This window comes from Camelus ferus, chromosome 6 (assembly GCF_009834535.1).
Source record: "Camelus ferus isolate YT-003-E chromosome 6, BCGSAC_Cfer_1.0, whole genome shotgun sequence".
Taxonomy (NCBI): Eukaryota; Metazoa; Chordata; class Mammalia; order Artiodactyla; family Camelidae; genus Camelus; species Camelus ferus.
In genome coordinates, this window is record NC_045701.1 from 18965112 (window position 1) to 18981936 (window position 16825).

Sequence of the window (16825 nt, forward strand, 5' to 3'; positions counted from 1 at the left end):
AAAAGACTCGGTTTTTAAGTTGATTTAGCATCTAGTCAAGTATAGTCTCCCTTCTCTTTCAAGTCTTCTTGGCCCCAAAGCCGCCCCTGTATTTCTCACATCACTCTGTATGGTAGGTGTTCAATAAATGTTCACTTAAGTACCATCTTGCCCTGTTTTCAAATCTAATAATCTTAGCTTTGGTTTCATGTCCATCTGGACCCTAGTGGTCAAGTTAAAGGCACAAAAAAGAATGAATGTCTGTTTTCCCACCCTAGTTTTCCTTTCAGCTCTAAAATTTCAATCTTCAAAGAAATGCTCAACTGTGGAAAACTAACAAGATTTTAGTCCAAATCCCATTAAAATAGGATGTAGGTGAGAAACCTTATCATTGTGGGCTATTGAGAAGCCCCACATTTTTGTGTGCTTAGAGTAGAGGTCATTTTATTTCTTGGCCCAATGAAGCTATGTTTGAACTAGTCTTAGAACTATTAGGTGCAGCCTATGGTTAGCCTGAACCAGGTAGGCTTGGCAACTTGAGGTCTTATCTTCTAAGTGAGAGGTGAGTGTGGATTATTCAGGAGGGCCATGATTTTGATTTGCTAGCTCCAATCACCAGAGATCCATCAATCACCAAAGATTATGCTAGAAGTCATAAAGGCCTTGGATGGCATGACAGGGACTTTGGGCTTTACCTTTAGCAACCTCAATTTTTAAATGAGACAATAAAATCATCGCATTTGTGTTTTATTTGGATAGTTCTTCCTGCACTTAACCCCTACCTTGGGGTCAGCTTCTGGGGCAACCTAGCCTATGGTGAGATCCTTCTCATAGCCAGTTCCTAGGAGAGGCAATACCAGGAAACACTGATACAGGAGTGAATAAACAGGACAGGGAAGGGGAAGGGGAAGGGGTTGTTGAAGTTTACATTATTGAGACGGTTACAACTACAGGCAATTAAAGTTTAAATCCATGGTGACCTCTGGAAGATCATATAAAAGCGTGCCTCAGTTTCCCATCAGAATATCCATCCACCAACTTCTATCTGCCAATGGTTAGGGCTGCTCCTGGGAGTGTAATTCCTCAGCACTTCCTGTCTGCCCATGGCACAAACTCAGCAGTCTCCCGAGGCCAGAGAGAGCCCTCAGGCAGAGAGGTGCAGGTGGCTGCTGTAACAAGCCTTTGGCGAGTCTGGGAACAGTGACTGTCAAGGGAAGTAGCAGAGCACTGATAGCATCTGCCAGTTCTGTACATTACAGGGCTGCTGTTCTAGGCAGGCAAGAAGTAATAGAGGCTTGAGCCACAGCAGTGGCAACAGGGATGAAGAGAAAAGGGGGTATTTGGAAATGAATTTGAGCAAGAGTCAGCAGGACTAGTAACCAAGGAAACAATAGTGATCAAGAGTCCAGAGCCAACGCCCAGATCTCCAGCTTGGCTGTCAGAGTGGATGATGGTGCCATTAACTGGTTTAGGAAATCCAGAAACGCCCTCATTTTCTTCCCAAATCCATGTTAAGTATGAAGCGTGCCATATTTGAGTGATCTGTCAGTATTGCAAGTTGGGTTTCCTGGGAAGTCGACCCTGCAGTGGAGATTAGCAGTCAGGGGGTTTATTAGAGTGACCTTGGAATCAACTCACAACGAAGTAAAGGGAAGGAAGCAGGACTGGGCAGTGGGAAAAGCTAGGCAGCAATCAGTCTCAATGGAAGCACAGGCAGGCCTACGGGGAGCTTTGAAGATGAATAAACCTCAGAGTTGTCCCCAGCTGAGTGAGAGGGTCGGCGTGTATAAGGGAAGGGAGCTGCCCCAGGAAAGGGACATGAGACTGAGTGAGCTGCCTCTCTAACCAGGACAGTCCCTGATGAAGGCTGACAGCTGTGAACACTCCACAGCTGGAATAAGAGGTATTTTAAACAAAGACCTGGACAATGCATCAGCGTCCACCACAGGGAGTATTACCATCACAAAAGTCCAGTTGGTAATTGATGCAAAGGTCTAGTGCATAGAAGCAGTCAGGGATGGCAATATATCTAGAGAGTTATCAGTTCAAAGTTGTGTTAAGTAAATTTGGCAGAGGGTATAGAACAACGATTTCCTTCTGAACACTTCAAATACAATTATGGTAAATAATGGTAACTTCATGGCTCAGGAAATATGCAAATAGAGTCATTATAACACTATTCATCAGGTTATAGATTATCTGTTGACAATAAAATGTAGAAAAATGTAATTTAATTGCTTTGTTCCAAAGGTGGGTAAGTAAAACTGTAGAAATGTTATGAAGAACATAAACATACGTAGGAGAAATAAATGTTTCTCTTGGTGTATGTGAGAATCATAGCAAAGGAATTACCCAATTTTTCTGTAAATTTCATTTGATATTAGATAACATCTATAAATATGTGATTAAAGAAAATATGGTTTTTAATACTTATAACAAGTGTAGCAATTTGAAACAAAAATGTGAAATGTTTGTCTATTAAATGCTATATTCTACATGATGAAAAAAAAAACACAAAAACACTACTAAATGTGAACAGTATTTCTCAAACACCCCAGCCTGGAGTTTTTGGAAAAAAAAAAAAAAAAAGAACTGAGAACTGAGATCACTAAGTAGTACAGTAGTTTTCCTTAGTTCTTGCCCTCCTCCTACCTACCAGGACCATCCACACTTCCCCCTAAGAATCTCTGTAGAGCGAACATAATGTAGTGGTCAACAATGCTCAAGTAGGAGTTAGGTTCCCTCCTCCTCCACTGGCTAGACCTGATCAAGGTATGTGCAAACCTCTCAATGTCTGTTTCCTCATCTGTGAAATGAAGTTAATGAAAAGATCTACCTTGCAATGGATCGCAACGTGTTTACTCACACATAGTAAGCTTTCAAAAACTACTACCAAAGGAGGGTGAGGGGGCAGTGGAGGAATGAATCAGCAGAGGCCAGAGTATTTATAGGGCAGTGAAAATCCTCTGTGTGATACTGTAATGATGAATATACATCATTATACATTTGTCCAAATCCATAGATTGTAAAATACCAAGCATGAACCCTAAGGAAAACTATGGACTTTTGGTAATTATATATGTGTCAGTGTAGGTTCATCAGCTTTAACAAATGTACCACTCTGGTGGGGGATGTTGAGAATGAGGAAAGCTACGCATGTGCGGGAGCAGGAGAAGATGGGAAATCTCTATACCTTCCTCTCAATTTTTCTGTGAACCTAAAACAATTCTAAAAAATATGGTCTTTTTTTTTTAAGCTATTATAAATCATGACTTTCATGTATCTGTAAACGGCTGTGAAAAGCCATATGGATGCCTCACTTCTGCCCTCAGAGCTTTCCAGAAAACCACCTACCACTGGCAGACCTCCTACCAGGGAGACAAATGAGTGCTGAAGTCCTCAAGATGCCAAACCCACCTCTGCTATTAATGCCTCAGACGGTGACATATTTTGTTGTGCCAAGAAGTATGGATTCCACATCACAGTGTGGCAATGACCAGAGCAAAGACAACATACTAAAGGACCAATTTTCCCTTTCCATCCATCACAGATATCATGAATCTGTGCAAACTCTAACTAGGAGGCTCCCCTTCTAGAATCTAGAATCTTCATCCCTCTGGGGTCACGGTTTCATACAGTCATCCACACCCAATACCAACTGGCTCATAGCTGCAAAGCAGCCGTGTGCATGGGAGACATGTCTTACCAGATCAGAAAGCTTAACAGCAAACAGTGAACAGTGAAGAGCCATGCTCCTGGAAAGCATGTCTGAAATGTGAGTCCTCTGCCACTGTGGATGGAAATTATAATGCCTTGGTTAGGTACCATGGTGTGAATGTGTAAATAACAGCAATAACTATAAAAACAGAATACAAAGTCACAGATTTTTTTTCCCAAGAAGAAATCATATAGATGACTAATGATCTTGATGCTTTCACTTAATGGAGTACTGCCTGACATCAGAGTCAGTTCTCTCACTAAATTCTATGCCAGTAAGTACGTATCTGCATCTGGAGGAGCAGAGAAAAATGGTCCCCTGGTATCCCTAAGCAGCACATCCTGCCTCCTACATTTGGACCACTAGGAAATCCCATTGCCTGTAGAGATGTGTTTTTTCCAACCTGATGAACATTGTTCTACCCTCTTATAATCACAAGGACATTCCCTTTCCCCCCCAACTTTGTTTCACACTTTCAGATCTGAGTCACAGACATCCTGCACCTGCCTTGTGACTGAAGCAGTTGTGTAGTCCTTCCTCCAGTGACTTTTCCTTAGGGGCTTCCGCATTCTCTCTGACAAATGTAATCCTAGAAGGCCTGTACTCACAAAGTTGTCCAAATAGTCCAGAGGTGCCTGAATCATAAAGTATATCCAGTGGAGGTACATTATGTTTTCCTGCTTCATTAGAAAAAAGTCAGAAAACTGTTATAAAGGAGGAAAACATGACATTATAAAATAAATGGAGGGTAGGCAAAAGTGAACTTGGCAAGACTTTGTCAATGGTGGGTGAGGATCTCTGCAGATCTTCTGTAAGAGAAACAATCACAACTGGTGAAAGTTATGTATTCGTTAAAAAAAAAAAGAACCATTTAAAATTTCTAGAAAATTTTCTAAGGGAATACAGGAATACAGCTAATGTAGAAATATCTATTGCAGAAAAATCTATTAAATCTCTACAAAAGGTGAGAGTCTGTGCATTTGAACTATGAAATGCTCCTTTACCCCTCCCCAGTGCCAGCTCTGTATTATGGAAGCTTTACTGTGGGTATAAGCAGCCAAGGTGAAGGAGGTCCCTCTTTCCCAGCTGCCAGTACAGAGCTATGTTTTCTAAGAGAGACACACTGGCTCGTGTTTCTCATTTCCCAGTAGGTCTGCAGAAGCTCTTTCCCCAAAAAATGCAGCTGAGAGGTCTGTGACTCCTTTCTTCCACTCAGCCCCCATTCATAGGGTAGAAGCTCTACTCCAGGTATGGGAGGACGAGAATACTGGTCCCTGATTCAGGCTTGCACTGGATCACTCACAGGGTGGGCATTCCATGCAGGAAGAGGCAAGCCAAGAAGACCACGGACTGCTACCCTGACTCCTATTAGAGCAGGGTTGACTCTGAGAGGATCAGGCTGCATTCCCTGCCCCCTGGAGTTGTGGCACAGAATTTCTGCCAGGAAAAGAGGCAGGCAGTGATAAAAAGAGACCCAAAGCTTTCCCTAAGATAACTGACTTTGTTTGTAACAAATCATAGACATTCAAGCCAAGGATGATGTCAAAACAATGAAGATTTTGGTAGTGAGCAATTAAACAACTGGTAGTAGACTTCATGATAACAATAAGCAACACGGTAGACCAACTAATAGAGAGAATCAGGGGAAGAGACAGCTAAGAAGAGCCCTCTTGGGGTTGGCATAATCCTCAAAGGTTGCTCCTGCAAAACAGCCTGAGCTTAATTGGATCAGACTACAGAACACTTTATGCCCCGGGTGGAAAACTATAAAAGAAATCAGTGATTACTGGAGGGTAGCAGCTAGATGTGATACTAACAGATAAACCAGGTAAAATCAGGTAACAAGGAGATCAAGGAAAGAGACATTTAAAGAGACTGGATAAAGCCACTGTCCTCTCCAGGATGGAAGATGAGGAGGGCAGAACGACTGTACACATGCCCAAGGTTGTACCTGCTAAAAAGCAACATTGGAGGCTACATATTGAGGGGGAAGTAAACTTTATCGAAATTCAGCCAAGCCACTAAACAAATTAAACAAATGACAAAGCATCAACAATAAGGCCCAGAAGTGGGGTGGTGGGGAACTAAGTATCCATGTTCTCTATATCATCTAAAGCATCCAGTTTTCAACCAGAAATTATGGGACATATAAAGTAGAAAGAAAGTGTGAATCATATACAGGAAAACGGAGCAAGAGAACTGGCCTTTGAGGGGACCCAGATGTCAGATTTAGCAGATAAAAATAAGAAATTTATAATAACTGCTTATTATAAATATGTTCAAAAAACTAAAAGAAGTAACGTCTAAGTATGGAAATACAATATTTCATCACAGATGATGTCAATAAAGACATATATATCTTAAAATAATCAAAAGGAAATTCTTTGGTTAAAACAGACAAAAACTGGAATAAAAATGTTGCTACCAGGATCAGCTGTAGCTTTGAGCTGGCAGAATAAGGTATCAGTGAACTTTAAGATAGACCAATTATTACAGAAATCTGTTGCATTTCTTTACACTAACAATGAAATATCAAAAAGTTAAAAAAAAAAAAAATCTCTTAAAATTACATCAGAAAAAAACAATCCTTAGGAATAAATCTGACCAAGGAGGTGAAAGACTTATATTCTGAGAACTATAACACACTGAAAGGAAATTGAAGATGATTCAAAGAAATGAATATTCTTGGACTGGAAGAATTAATATTAAGATGTCCATACTACCCAAAGCAATCTACAGAGTTAATACAATCCCTATCAAATCACCCATGATATTTTTCACAGAACTAAATAATCCTAAAATTTATATGGAACCATAAAAGATCCAGAATCGCCAAAGCAATCCTGAGGAAAAAAAACAAAGCTGGAGGCATAACCCTTCCAGACTTCAGACAATTTTACTATAGAGCTACAGTAATCAAAACCACATGGTATTTGCATAAAAATAGACATATGGGCAATGAAACAGAATAAGGAGCCCAGAAATAAACCCACATACCTACAGTCAACTAATCTTCTACAAAGGAGGCAAGAATATATAATATACAGTCTCTTCAGCAAGTAGTGTTGGGAAAACTGGACAGATGAATGTAAATCAATAAAGTTAGAGCATTTCCTCACACTGTACATAAAATAAACTCAAAATGGCTTAAAGACCTAAATACAAGACATGACATCATAAAACTCGTAGAAGAGAATATAGGCAAAACATTCTCTGTCATAAATTGTAGCCACGTTTTCTTACGTCAGTCTCCCAGGGCAATAGAAATGTATCAAAAATAAACAAATGGGACCTAATCAAACTTTTAAGTTTTTGCACAGCAAAGGAAACCATAAACAAAAGGACAACCTACAGAATGGGAGAAAATATTTGCAAATGATGCAACTGACAAAGGCTTAATTACCAAAGTATACAAAGAGCTCATACAACTCAACAAAAAAACAAAACCAAAAAAATGGGCAGAAGACCTAAACAGACATTTCTCCAAAGAAGACATACAGATGGCCAATAGGCACATGAAAATATGTAAGCTCGAAGTCACTAATTATCAGAAAAATGCAAATCAAAATTACAGTGACTTATCACCTCACACTGGTCAGAATGGTCATCATTAAAAAGTCCACAAACAATAAATGCTGGAGAGGCTGTGGAGGAAAAGGAACCCTCCTACACTGTTGCAGCCACTATGGAAAACAGTACGGAGTTTCCTTTAAAAACTAAAAATAGAGTTGCCATATGATCCAGCAATCCTATTTCTGGGCATATATTCAGAGGGAACTCCAATTCAAAAAGATACATGCACCCCAATGTTTGTACCAGCACTATTTATAATAGCCAAAACATGAAAGCAAACTAAATGTCCACCGGCAGATGATTGGATCAAGATGTGGAATATATACAATGGAATACTACTTGGTCATAAAAAATAAAATAATGTCATTTGCAGCAACATGGATGGGCCTAGAGATTATTATACTAAGTGAAGGAAGCCAGAAAGAGAAAAATACCATGTGATATCATATGTAGAATCTAAAAAATGAGACAAATGAACTTATTTACAAAACAGAAACAGACTTACAGACATAGAAAACAAACTTGTGGTTACCAAAGGGGAAAGAGGGTGAGGGAGGGATAAATTAGGAGTTTGGGATTAGCAGATACAAACTACTTTATGTAAAGTAGATAAGGAAAGTCTTACAGTATAGCACAGAGAACTATACTCAATATCTTGTAATAACCTATAATGTAAAAGAATATTAAAAAGTAAATAGCTGAATTACTATGCTGTACACCAGAAGCTAATGCAACATTTTAAATCAATTATACTTCAATTTAAAAAGGTGACACTATTAAGTCCATATATATCAATAATAAATCTAAATGCAAAGGAATTAAGTTTCACTCATCAAAAGGCACAGAGTGGCTACATAAAAAAATGAGAACCAACTATACGCTGCCTTCAAGGACTTACTTCAGTTTTAAGGATATGCACAAAGTGAAAAGATGGAAAAAGACATTCCCTACAAGAGGAAACCAAAAGAAAGCAGCAGTGAGTATATTTACATACACACCAATTTCAGACAAAACAGACTTTAAGCAAAACTGGAAACAAGAGATAAAGAAGGTTAATATATAATGATTAAGTGGTCAATTCATCAGAAGATAATAATCATAAATATATACATACCCTACAAGGGAGTTCCTAAATATATTAGGCAAAAATATATTAGACAAAAACAGATCTGAAGAGAAAATAGATGACAATAATACATGAGAATGGGACTTAAATACTTCCACTCTCAGCAATGAATAGTTCAACAAGATAGAAAAATCAACGAGGAAATATTGGTCTTGAATCACACATTAGACCAAATGAACCTAACAGACTTTTATAGAAGGAAAAGGAGAATACACATTCTTCTCAAGTAGACACAGAGCATCCTCCAGGACAGATGAGTTAATGCAACACAAAACATTACCCAGCAGGTTTAAGACGACTGAAATCTTCCTAAGTATCTTTTCCAATCACAAGGGTATGAAAATAGAAATCAACAATAGGAAAGCAGGAAAATCTAAAAATGTCTGGAAACCAAACACCACACTCTGAACAACCAGTGAGTCAAAGAAGAAATCAAAAGGGAAATCAAAAAATCTCCCAAAACAAACAAAAATGTAAAAAAATACCAAAACCTATGGGATGCTGCAAAATTATTCTGAGAGGAAAGTTATACTGATAAATGTATATATTAAGAAGACAGAGCTCAAAAACAACCAAACTTTACTCCTTAATTATCTAGAAAAAGAAACTAAGCCCAAAGTTAGCAGAAGGAAGGAAATAACAAAGGTCAGAGCAAAAACAAATACAGACCAGGAAAAAAAATGGGAAAAAATAAAAATTAAGAACTAGTTTTTTAAACAGGTAATCAAACTTGACAAAACTTTAGCTAGGATAACAGAAAAAAAAAAAAAAAAGAAAAGACTCAATTGTATCCGAAATAAAAGAGGAGTCATTACAACCGATACTACAGAAATACAAAGAATTGTAAGACTACTGTGAACAATTATATCCAACAAACTGAATAGCCTAGGAGAAACAGACACATTCCCAGAAACAACCTACCAAGACTTAATCAGGGAAAAAACAGAAAATCTAAACAGACCAATAATGAGTAAGGGGATTAAATCAGAAATCAAAACCCTTTTCTGTGTTAGTGTAAAAAACCCCAGGACCAGATGGCTTCAGTGGTGAATTCTACCAACATTAAGAGAAGAATTAACACCATTCCTTGTCAAATTCTTCCAAAAAATTGGAGAATGAACACTTTTAAAGTCAGTTTACAAGGCCAGCATTACCCTGATCCCAAAAGCCAGATCAGGACATTACAGAAAAGAAAACTACAGACCAATACTCATAATGAATACAGCTGCAAAAATTCTCAACAAAGTATTAGCAAACTGAATTCACCAACACATTAAAAGGGTTAAATATCATGACCAACTGAGATTTACCTCTGATGCAAGGGTGGTTCAACATATGCAAGTCAATAAACAAAATATACCAGGGGGAGGGTATAGCTCTGTGGTAGAGCGTGTGCTTAGCATGCTTGAGTTCCTGGGTTCAATCCCTGGTGCCTCCATCAAAAATAAATAAACCCAATTACCCTCCCCCCAAAATAACGGTAAATCAAATAAAAATAAATTTAAAAAATAAAAAAACTGATATACCACATTAATTGACTAAAAGATAAAACTCAATCATCTCAATACATACATAAGAAACATTTGACAAAATGCAACATTTTTTCATGATAAAAACCCTCAGTATGGGTATAGAAGAAACATACTTCAACATAAAAGGCCATATATGACAAACCTACGGCTAATATTATAGTCTATGGTGAAAACTTGAAAGCTTTTCCTCTTAGATCAGGAACAAGACAAGGATGACCACTTGCACCACTCTTATTCAGTATACTACTCAAAGCTCTAGCTAGAACAATTAGGCAAGAAAAAGAAGTAAAAGGAATCAAAATCAGAAAGAAATAAAATTGCCATTATTTGCAGATATGATCTTATATTGAGAAAATGCTAAAGAATGTTAGAAATAATCAACAAATTCAGTAAAGTTGCAAGATATAATAACAGACATCAATTGCATTTTTATACCCCAAGAACAAAACATCTGAAAATGGGAAAGTATTTCATTCACAATAGCATCAAAAAGAACAAAACACTTCAGAATAAACTTAATGAAGGACATGACAGATCAGTGCAACGAAAACAAGACTTTGATGAAAGAAATTAAAGACAACACACACACACACACGCAAAAAGTGGAAGGATATCCTGTATTGAAGCATCAGAAGAATTAATATTGTGAAAATGTCCATACTACCCAAAGCCACTATTGATTCAACTCAATCTCTATCAAAACGCCAATAGTTTTCAAAAATAGGCTCATGGACATAGAAAACAAACTGTGGTTACCAGAGGGGAAAGGGAGGGGGAGATACAGGAGTTTGGGATTAAACAGATACAGATTACTATGTATAAAATAGATAAACAACAAGAACCTACTGTATAGCACAGGGAACTATGTTCAACTTCCTGTAATAAGCCATGATGGAAAAGAAACTGGAAAAATATACGTGTGTGTGTGTGTATAAAAAACTGAATCACTTTGCTGTACCTGAAACTAATATTGTAAATAAACTGAACTGCAATAAAAATATAAACCTAAAAAAATCCAATTTTTTCCACAGAAATAGAAAACACAATCCTAAAACTTGCATGGCACTACCAAAGAACTTAAACAGCCAAAGAAATCATAAGAAAGAAGAACAGAGGTGGAGGCATCACATTCCTGAATTCTAACTGTGCTCCAAAGTTATAGTAATTATAACAATATACTGCCACAAAAATAGACACAGACAAATGGAAGATGAACTCCTGTATTTATGGCCAACTAATATTTGACAAGGGGAGTCAAGAGCACTCAACTGGGGAAGAACAGTCTCTTCAACAAATGGTGCTGGGAAAACTCGATAACCACATGAAGAATGAAATCGAACCACTGTTATTCACCACTCACAAAAATTAACTCAAAGTGGATCAAAGATTTAAACATAAGATTTAAACATCTTAAATCATAAAACTCCTAGAAGAAAGCAGAAGGAAAAAGCTTCTCTACATCAGTCTTGGCAATGATTTTTTAGATATGACAAGAAAAGCACATGTTACGAAAGCAAAATCTACAAGCAGGACTACATCAAACTAAAAGCTTCTTCACAGCAAAAGAAGCAATTAAAAAAAGGAAAGAAAAGAAAAGGCAACCAATCTATGGAATGGGAGACAATATTTTCAAACCATATACTCAACAAGGAGTTGATATCCAAAACATGTAAAGAACTTACACAAATCAGTAACAAAAACCAATTCGATTTTAAAAATGGGTAGAAGAACAAAATAGACATTTTCCTAAAGATAACAGACAGATGGTCAACAAACACATGAACAGATCAACATCACTAATGACCAGGGAAATGCAAATCACAACTATAATGATGTGTCACTTCACAACTATTAGAATGGCTGTCCTCAAGAAGAGAAGAGATAACAAGTATTAGTGAAGATGTGGAGAAAAGGAAACCCTTGCACACTATTGGTGGGAGTGCAAATTTGTTCAGCCATTATGGTAAACAGTATGGTGGTTCCTCAATAAATTAAAAATACAACTACCATATGATCCAGAAATTCCACTTCTAGTTATATATCCAAAGGAAATGAAAACAAAATACTGAAGAGATAAAAGCACTCCCATATTTTTATAGCATAGATATAGAAATTAACCAAGTGCCCATAAATGAATGAGAGAGATAAGATTTTATATATATATATATATATACACACACACACACATATATATACACAAACATACACACATATATATATACACATATACACACAATGGAATATTATTCTGCCATGAGAAACATATCCTGTCATTTGTGTCAACCCAGATGGACCTTAAGGGCATTATGCTGAGATAAGTCAGACAAAGAAAGACAGATAATATATGATATCACATATGTGGGATCTAAAAAACTCAAAACTCATAAAAGCAGGGAATAGAATGGCAGTTACCAGGGCTAAAGGGTGGTAGAATTGGGCAAATGTTCAAGGGTATAAACTTCCAACTAGTACATAAGTAAGTCCTGGAGATCTATGGCACAGCCTAGTCATTAGAGACAACTGTTCTGTATTATAAACTATGAAGCTGCCATGAGGCTAGATCGTAATTGTTCCCACCACAAAAAAAGAAATATTAGTTACGTGACATGACAGAGGTGTTAGCTAGTGCTATGGTGGTAATGATACTGCAGTATATAAATGCACAAAGTCAACATTTTGTAAACCTTAAAATTATACATTATATGTCCATTGTATCTCAATAAAATAAATTTTAAAAAAGAAAAGTGAAAAAAATAACTCACAGAATGGAAGCATTTGTAAACATATATCTGATAAAGAACTTACACCCAGAATATGTAGAGAACACTTTCAACAACAATAAAATGACCAGCAATTCAGTTTAAATATGAGCAAGGGATATGGATAAACATTTCTCTGAAGAATATATACAAATGGTCAGTAAGCACATGAAAACCTGTTTGACATCCTTAGTCATTAGGAAAATGCAAATTAAAACCACAATGAGGTATCATTTCATACCTACTAGGATGGCTGTAATCAAAACGATCGATAATAACAAGTATTAGCAAGTGTACGAAGAAATTATAATACTCACACATTGCTGGCGGCAATATAAAATGATGCAATTGCTTTGGAAAACATTTTGGCAGTTAATGTTAAGTTCAGCTGTAAAATGTTAAGTATAGAGTTACCATATGACCCAGCAATTTTACTCCTAGGTATATAGCCAAGAGAAATGAAAACATGTGTCCACACAAAAACTTGTACAGAAACATTCATAGCAACATTATTCATAATACCCAAAATGTGAAAACAACCCAAATGCCCATCAATGGGTGAATAGATGGATAAAATGTGCTATATCCATATAATGGAATTCCAGGTAATAAAAAGGTATAAAATACTGATACATGCTGCAATATACATGAACCTTGAAAATATTATGCTAAGTGAAAGCTGCCCGTCAGAGAGGACTATATATTTTATGATTCCATGTCTATGGCACACCCAGAATAGGCAAATCTATACAGACACAAAGTAGATTAGGGTTGCTTTGAGCTTAGAATGGGTAAGGTGGTTGGGAATGTGGAGTGACTGCTTGTGTAGAGCGTTTTTTCTAGGGTGATAAAAATGTTCTAAAATTGTTTGTAGTGATGATTGCACAACTATTTTTTAATTGCGTTGTACACTTTAGGTTGGTGAATTGCATGACACATGAATTATATGTTCATAAAACAATTTTAAAAAATAACATGTTAAAAATAAGGAGCCAAAATGGTGAAGGTTTAGGTTTGGTTCTCCCTGTAAGGATCTGTGTGCAAGTACTTTAAGAAGTAGATGAGTCCAAGAAATAGTACTAGAATAGGGAAGTTGGCAAGGAAATAGAAGGAAGCCTGCACAAGGTACAATAATGAATAAGTTACCACTGATAACAACTGGGGCTCCATCCCACTGGGTACCTCTGGGAGGCTGTTTAAGAACCCTGTTTTAATTTTCTATCATTGCATAACAAAGTACTGCAAATACAGCAGCTTAACACAACCTATAGTTATCATCTCAGTTTCTATGGGTCCTAAGCTGGGCACAGCTTACCTAGATCTTCTCTTCAAACAAGATGTCAGCAAGGCTGCATTTCCTTCCGGAGCTTAGAGTCCTCTCCAACTTCGCGCAGTTGATGGCAGAATTCAGCTCCATGTGAAGAATGCAACTCCACCACATCTGCCCTATTTATTGAGTAGAAGCAAGTCTCAGGTTCTGCCCTTCACCCAAGTGAAGGAGATTATCCAAGGGTGTGATTCCTCATGGGTTCCCTTAAAGGCAAAAACATGAATGTCCCACTCATGTGGGACAACTCATTTGTTTTGCCGAGCAAAAAGATGGGGTTATTTTTCTACCAATTCCTAGAGGGCACTGCCTCCGTAGCATTTCTTGCCACCTCCATGTTGGGCAAACAAGTGAGCTCCTGCATCCAGAGGCGCCCTGGAGCAGTGAGTCTCAGCTGCTCGTATAAGGAGCCTTCAGCATGTTTCAGAATTGCAAGGGCCCAGAGGAAGTCAGCTAGGCACCAGATCACCTGCTGCATTGCAATAATGGGAGAAGCCTCAATAAATTTAAAATAAAGGGGGAGAAAGAACAATAAATTATATTGAAAAAACCTATTTTTTAAATTATTAGATACGTAGGATATGCTTAAACTATTAGCTACAACTGAAAAAGTTTAAAACAGTAGAACATGGAGATACTTGTAAAAATGTACGAAAGACATTACATAATGTTAACTGAGATATTTATTAATACTTGAAGTTTTAAATTTTTTTAAACCAAAGACAGTCATAATGAAAGTAATTAGAAAACATTAAAATACATTCCCAGGCTTTGGCACAAACCATCTCTCAGAGGTGCTGAACAAAAATCATGGTAAAAATGCCACAGGGTATCAAAGGAGTCATTGTGTTAGGCAGTTAAATAGAAATGAGCACTGGGCAGGTCAAGAGGAAGGGGAAAAAAGCAACCCAGAAAGTAACAATACACCTGCGCTCAGGATAAGGGGCTCCAAAAATTTACTTTCTCTAAATGAGGGCCAGCAAAGAAGCCGGCTAGGATGGAACGCTGCGGCTGCACAGTACAGATAAGGACCTGGCTTAACTTGACCCAATGCGCTTTCTAATGTAATTAAAGTTACAGTTTCAGCCCCCTCACGTGGGTTTCTCTGTGTGAATCATGGGTAAAAACATGCGTAAAAGAGATGGGCGTGCCTGAGCACAAGGAACGCGAGCTGTCAATCAGCCTGAGCACAAGCAACACGAGCTGTCAATCTGCCTGAGCACTCAAAGAACCTGAGCAGTGAATCAGTCAATCACAAAAACACCCACTAAGCCAGGATATAAAAACAGGAAAAACAAAGGAGCAGCGCCATTTTTCCTCTCTTGGATTGGCCCGCTCACAATTCTCAGGAGTACACTGTATTTTACTACTTCTTCACTTTACTAATAAATCTTATTTATATCATGCTTTTTGTCTCTCATTAAGAATTCATTTTTTTCAGGTGACTAAGAACCCAGGTAACTCTTATTCCCCTTCTCCTGGTAACAACTGAAAGCTTCAGACTTCCCTGGCTCATGAAGGAAGGACTGGAGGTTTGATTCTGTATCTGCCACCTCTCAGGCTGTCCCATAGTACAGGGCACCCTGTTGCTCCTTGGTGTTCTTCTTTCACCTCAATTAACATCCAGGTGTCCAAAAGGAGCGTAATGAACACTAGTCTGTGCCCTTTGGAGTTGAATCCTCTTGTAGTCACATGCCTCCTGAGGTTACTGTTCACAGCAGCTCTTCTGGCCAAGGCCGTGGTTATTACCATGTCCTCACTGCCCCCTTCCTGCTGCGCATTACCTGGATCCAGCAGTGCAAGTGATGGATAAAGATGCGTCATAGGTTTATGTCCTGGCCCTCCCAATTATAAACCGTATGATCTTAAGCAAGTGCCTTAATGGCTTTGGCAAATAGTTTTTCAACTGGAAATAAAGATACTGAACCACATGACCTTTTAGTTCTAAGTCTAAATATTCTGAACTCTGTGACAGTATTTGTCAGGTCTCTCTAGAACTGCACTGCCAGACAGAAATTTCTCTGATGGAGATGTTCCATATCTGTGCTATGCAATAAGGTTAACTGCTAGCTACTCATGGCTATAGGGCAGTTAGAATGCGGTAGTGTGATTGAGGAACTGAATTTTTTACTTCAACTTAAATTTAAATAGCCGCATGTGGCTGGTGGCCAATGTACTGGACAGCACAGCTCTGGAGACACAAGCATGGGGAGAAAGGATAATTATTTCCTTACTAAATGTGTAATCAAGCAGTTACTCCATTTTGTTATTCACAGAGTTGTTACAAGGATTAAATAAGAATACATGTAGAGAACTTCAAACATTACCTGGTCCATAGTAAGCACAAAATAAATGTTAGCTTTTCTATTAATATTCTTATTTTATGTAGCTAGTTGTTAAATTTTAATTAGTAACCAGCTTTTTTTGTAGTTTGGTAAAATACAGATTTATGAAAGTAAACAATTATCTCCTGGTTCAATACTTACGTACTTGGGAAAAGGAAAAAAGCAACTTGGGAGTATATTAGAGAAGTTTAACTGATTCCTGGGAATTTAACATATATGGCAGTGTAATGCCAAAAATCAGATTTGAATTCTCTCCCCTTCTACAGAGTAGTTTCCATTTGTGATTTTTTTTTGTCAGTTTCAGCTTCATTTCCCCTGAGCCCTTAAAGGGTCTCAACCATCGTTTCTGTGGCTCAGTAGTTTTACAACCACTGAAAATAGCTCATTTTACCTCTTGTTAGGTGCCCTTTCAAGCAAGATAAGATGGCTAATTACACATGCCATTAACCAAATGCAATTCCAACTA

General features: G+C 37.7%; 1 long non-coding RNA gene across 1 annotated transcript in view; it reads right to left on the reverse strand.

Moving 5' to 3' along the window:
- LOC116664127 overlaps positions 1 to 14155 on the reverse strand; it is a 131111-nt gene extending 116956 nt beyond the window's left edge. Inside the window, exon 1 of the long non-coding RNA XR_004320476.1 lies at positions 14003 to 14155. This is a non-coding gene — a long non-coding RNA (uncharacterized LOC116664127). The remainder of the gene's footprint in view (positions 1 to 14002) is intronic.
- Between the last annotated feature and the right edge of the window lie 2670 nt (positions 14156 to 16825).